The sequence below is a fragment of the Orycteropus afer genome, unplaced genomic scaffold (genome assembly GCF_000298275.1).
Source record: "Orycteropus afer afer isolate SDZICR_OR568_19922 unplaced genomic scaffold, OryAfe1.0 scaffold01212, whole genome shotgun sequence".
NCBI classification, from domain to species: Eukaryota; Metazoa; Chordata; class Mammalia; order Tubulidentata; family Orycteropodidae; genus Orycteropus; species Orycteropus afer.
In genome coordinates, this window is record NW_006922799.1 from 130,578 (window position 1) to 136,823 (window position 6,246).

Below are 6,246 nucleotides of genomic sequence, written 5' to 3' on the forward strand. Positions count from 1 at the left end.
CCATCTTCTTTTGTTGTTTCCTGCATCATTCAATAAGATCTCTGGTGACATATTGCCTAAGGCACTTGACTGATAACCAGAAGGCTAGTGGTTCAAACACAGACACAAAAATAAACTAAAAATCAAGGGTTAGAAAAAAAATATCAAGCTAATGACAACTAAAAAAGAGCAGGACTGGCAATATTAATTTCTGATAAAATCTGAAGTCTCTGTGTGAAAATCAGGATAAGAGAAAAAGAAAGGCATTGCATGATGATAAAAGGGTCAGTTGACCAGGAAAACATTACCATAATAAGTATCTATGCACCCAATGAAAGAATTCCAAAATACACAAAATAAACATGAACTGAATTGAAAGGATAAATAGACAATCCTTCAATAGTAGTGGGAGACTTTAACACACCACTTTTGATGATGGACTTAACAACTAGAAAAAAAATCAACAAAGATACTTATTCTGGTTACCTAGTGCCACTCTGGTAGCACTAGGTTACCTATGCTCTGGTAGCATAGTGCCTAAGGCACTTGATTGCTAACCAGAAGGCTGGCAGTTCAAATCCACCAGCCACTCCTCGGAAGGAAGGTTGGGCAATCTACTTCCATAATGATACTGCCTCGGCAACCCAAGGAGGGGTCGCTATGAGTCAGGTCCGACTCAACGGCACATAACAACAAGAACAACAGTGCCACTCTGACAAGAATATACCACAAATGGGATGGCTTGAACAACAGGAGTTTATTCTCTTACAGTTTGGAGGCTTTAAGTCTAAGTTCAAAGTGTCAGGCTCTAGGGGCTAGGTGAAAGCCCCACAGCCTTGGGCTTCATCTCTACCTCCAGCTCCCAGCCCACTGAAGCTAGAGGTGTTTCTTCACTCAGACAGCTGCCTGCTGCTGAGGCAGAGAAGCCCAAGGTTGACAAATAAAATGGCACAGTCCTGATGTTACCAAACCACACAGCAGGCCATTTACTTAAGTCTATTGTAAGTTCCAAGGTCGGCAGAGCATAGCAGGCTGCTGAGAAGTGACATAACTACATGCAGGGTCCAAGCTTGCCATAGTCTAGAGAACATTCCCAAAGCTGCTTCTTATATACGGGAAGCAGACCACATACCCAAAGCAGCTACTCAGATGCTTGTGGTAGATCCCACCATGGAGATGATCGCCAGTCTCATCATGGGGAATAACTACCACCAGCTGCCCAGCCACTCAACCAGGCCCAGCCAAATTGACACAAAAACATAACCACTACAATACTGAATATCTGAACAACAACAACAAAAAAATCAAAGCATTTGACCTTGTAGACATATACAGAGCACTCCACCCAACAAAAATTAAATACACATTCTTCTCCCAGTGCACATGGATCTTTCTCCAAAATAGAACATATGTTAGACCACAAAACACATCTTTTCAGATCACATGCTATAAAATTATGTATCAATAATAGGAAGACCAAGGAAAATATATCAAATACATGAAAACTGAACTGCTCAAGAACTACAGTATAACAGAAGGAATAAAGTGTGAAAAAAAAAATCTTAGCAACAAATGAGAAAGAAAAACCTTTGGGACACATTGAAAGCAGTACTAACAGGTCAATTTATAGCAATTAATGCCACATCAAAAAAAGAAGAAAGAATCAAACTCAACACTTTCACTCAACAGCTCCAAAAATTAAAAAAAGAGCAACAAAAAGTCTCCAGAAGAAAGGAAATAGTAAAGCTTGGAACAGAAATAAATGAAACAGAAAATAAAAAACAATAGAAAATATCAACAAGACTAGAAGCTGGTTCTTTGAAAAGATTACAAAATCAACAAACCCCTGGCAAATTTAAGTAAGGAAAATAAGAGAAGATAGAAATAACACAAATAATAAGTGACATTGGTGATATTACAACAGAACCAACTGAAATAAAAAGGATAATCAATGAATACCATGAAGAATTGTACTCCAACAAACTGAAAACCTGGAAGAAATGGGTAAATTTCTAGAAACACAAGACCTACCTAAACTAACAAACTGAGATAGAAAATTTGAACAGGCAGATAAAACTTTCTTCTTCAATAGTACTTTGCTTATCTGAGCTCCCTTTCCTTTCCATATAAAGTTAGTGGTTGCCCCCTCAGAGCAATAGGCCATGGAGCACCAGAGGGACAAACAGGAGTGCATAACTAAGGAGGGCACAGGGATGTGGGGGTCACAGGGAGAGGAGAGTAGGAGAGTGGGTTAATGTTGGGGATGGCAACCAAGGAGTGAAACTAAATGTACACAAACAGTTGAATGTAAAACAAATTCTGCTCTGTAAATTTGCACCCAAAGCACAACTTACAAAAAAAAGTTGGAAACCAAAAATAAATAAAGTTAGTGATTGCTTTTTCCCTACGTTTAAAGAATGTTGATAAAATTTTGATTGGGATTGCATTGAATATATAGATTACGTTGGGTAGTACTGACGTTTTAACAATATTTATTCTTCCTATCCATGAGCATAGGAGCTCTGGCAGCATAGTGCCTAAGGCACTTGACTGCTAAACAGAAGACTGGCGGTTCAAACCCACCAGCCACTCCTCAGAAGGAAGGTTGGGAAATCCTACTTCTGTAGTGATACTGCCTCAGAAACCCAAGGAGGGGTCGCTATGAGTCAGAGCTGACTGGTCGGCACATAACAACAATAACAACAACATCCATGAGAATGACACGTTCTTCCATTTATGTAGGTCTGGTAACGTAGTGCCTAAGGCACTTGACTGATAACCAGAAGGCTGGAGATTCAAATTCACCAGCCACTCCTCAGAAGGAATATAGGGCAATCTACTTCCATAGTGATACTGCCTCAGAAACCCAAGGAGGGGTCACTATGAGTCGGGTCCTACTCAACGGCACATAACAACAACTTATAGTTTCTTGTAGTAGTGTTTTGTAGTTTTCTTTGTATTGTTTTTTTGTGTCTCTGGAAAGATTTATTTCTAAGTATTTTCTCTTCCTGGTAGCTATTTTAAGTGGTATTTGTGGTAGTTAAGGTTGTGTGTCATCTTGGCTGGGCTATGGTAATGAGTGGCTTAGCAGATGGATGCAGTTATTGCCCACGATAAGACTGTAATCACCTCCATGGTGTAATCTGCTATGAGTCTCTAATCAGTGAAAGTGGAGTTGCCTTCAGAGTGTGGGCTGCTTCCAGTCTATGGAGATGCTTTGAGAAAGGACTATAGCTTTTTTGGCACATTTGGATCCTGCATTTGGTCAAGTCTTTTATCTCCAGTTCCCAATGTGCAGGTTCCCTTTTTTACCCTTTTTGGAGAAGTCTTTCGATGCACAAAAGAATTTAATTTTAAAAGGTCTTAGTGATCTAGTTTCTCTTCCACTTCCTGGGCATTTTGGGTTATGCTTAATAGTCTATTTATTCCATAAATTAGGGCCCCTAGATTTGCCCCTATTTTATCTTTGATGAACTTTATAGTTTTGGGTTTCACATTTGTCTTTGATCCAACTTGAGTTCATTTTTGTTTATGAGGTGAGGTAAATAGTTCTTGTTTCATTTTTTTTTCCTCCAGGTGGATATCCTATTTTACCAGCCCTGTTTGTTAAAGAGTCTATCTTTCCCCCATTTAATGGGTTTTGGCCCTTTGTCAAAGATCAGCTGTCCATAGTTGGATGGGTCTACTTCTGTGTTCTCCATTCTGTTCCATCGGTCTATGTCTCTATCATTGTACCAATACCATGGTGTTTTAACTACTGTAGCTGTGTAGTAGGTTTTGACATCTGGGAGTGTGAGACTGCCCACATTGTTTTGCTTCTTCAGTAGTGCTTTGCTTATATGAGGTCTCTTTTCTTTCCATACAAAATTTTAATAATTGATTTTTCCATATCCTTAAAAAATGTTGATGGTATCTGGATCAGGATTTCGTTGAATGTATAGGTTGCTTTGGCTAATATTGACATTTTTCACAATATTCAGTCTTCCTATCTATGATCAAGGCAGGTTTTTCCATTTATGTAGATCCCTTGGAGTTTCTTATGGTAGTGTTTTGTAATTTTATTTGTATATATCTTTTATGTCTCTGGTAAGATTTATTCCTAAATGCTTTATCTTTTTGGTAGCTATTGTAAATGGTATTGTTTTCCTTATTTCCTTTTCAGAGGCACCCTTGTTGATGTAGAGGAATCCAACTTTCTTTTTTATGTTGACCTTGTATCCTGCCACTTTGCTGAACCTCTCTATTGTTGTTGTTGTTGTTATATGCTGTCGAGTTGGACCCAACTCATAGCGATCCTTCCTTGGGTTTCTGAGGCAGTATCACTATGGAAATAGATTGCCCCATCTTCCTGCTGAGGAGTGGCTGGTGGGTTTGAACCACCAGCCTTCTTGTTAGCAGTCAAGTGCCTTAGGCACTATGCCACCAGAGCTCCCTATTAGTTCCAATATTTTTTATTTTTTGGGTTTCACATTTGTGTTTGATCCAACTTGAGTTAAAATTAGCTCTCTATTAGTTCTAATAATTTTTTGAGGGTCCCTTGGGACTTCTATGTATGTCATCTGCAAATAGAGGTAGTTTTACTTCCTCTTTGCCAATTTGAATGCATTTTATTCCTCTTTTTTTGCCTTATTACCCTGGCTAGTACTTCCAATACAATGTTAAATAGAAGTGGTGATAGAGGGCATCCTTATCTGTCTCCATTAATAATTATGTTGGCTTTTGGCTTTGCACATATTCTTTTAATTATGTTGAGGAATTTCCCTTCTATCCCTATTTTTCTGAGAGTTCTGAACAGGAACAGGTGTTGGATTTTATCAAATGCCTTTTCCACATTGATTGATATGATCATATGGTTCTTTTCTTTTGTTCTATTTATGTGTTGGATTACATTGATTGTTTTTCTGATGTTGAACCATCCTTACATACCTGGTATGAATCCCACTCGGTCATGATGTATTATTATTATTATTATTATTGATATGTTGGATTGTGTCAGCCTGGATTTTGTTGAAGATTTTTCTGTCTATATTCTTATTGGTCTGTAGTTTTCCTTTTTAGTGGTGTCTTTCCCTGGTTTTGGTATCAGTGTTATGCTTGCTTCATGGAATGAATTTTGGAGTATTCCATCTTTTTCTATGTTCTGGAATAATTTGAGTAGTATAGGTGTCAACTCTTCTTTCAATGTTTGGTAAAATTTTCCAGTGAAGCCATCTGGGCCAGGACTTTTTATTGTGGGAACTTTTTTTTTTTTTATGATTTGCTCAATTTCTTCCTTTGTTATGGGTCTGTTCAAGTAGTCTATCTCCGACTGTGATAGTTTAAGTAGGTCTTCCCTTTCTAGAAACTTGTCCATCTCTTCTATGTTCTCAAATCTGTTGGAGTACAGGTCTTCATAATAATCTGTCAATATCTTTTTTGATTTCAGTTGCTTCTGTTGTGATATCACCCTTTTTGTTTATTATTTGTGTTATTTACATCTTTTTTTTCTTTTACTCTGATAAATTTGCCAATGCTTTGGCAATTTTGAAAATCTTTTTGAAGAACCACCTTCTTGTTTTGTTGATTTTCTCCATTTTTGTTTTGTTTTGTTTCCTGTTTTCATTATTTCTGCATAGATCTTTACTACTTCCCTACCTCTGGATACTGTAGGTTTCTTTTGTTGCTCTTTTTCTAATTGTTGGAGTTGTTCAATTAGAGGGTTTTTTTTTTTTTCTTTCCTCTTTTTGATGTGTGCATTTATTGCTATAAGTTATAGCAATAAATAACCCATGTGTCTCATGGGTTTTGGTAAGCTGTATCTTCATTCTTGTGTGCTTCTAGGATTTTTTATTTTAATTTCACACTTTATTTCTTCTGTTATCCAGTAGTTTTTGAGCAGTGTATTGTTCACTTTCCACATATTTTTCCTTGATCTTCCTATTATTGCTTTATAACTTTATAGCATTGTGGTCCAAGAAGATGCTTTATAGTATTTCAATGTTTTTGAATATATTGAGGCCCGTTTTGTGTCTTCACATACGTTCTATATTGGAGAATTATCCATGTGCACTGGAGAAGAATATGTATTGTGCCTTTGTTGGGTGGAGTGCTCTGTATATGAGCACTATGAGGTCAAGTTGGTTGATTGTGTAGTGTTGAGTTCTTCTGTATGTATGTTGAGTTTTTTGCTAGTTGTCCTGTCCCTCATTGAAAGTGGTGTGTTAAAGTCTACTACTACTATTGTAGAGTTGTCTATTTTTTCCATTTAATTTTGTTAGTATTTGCTTC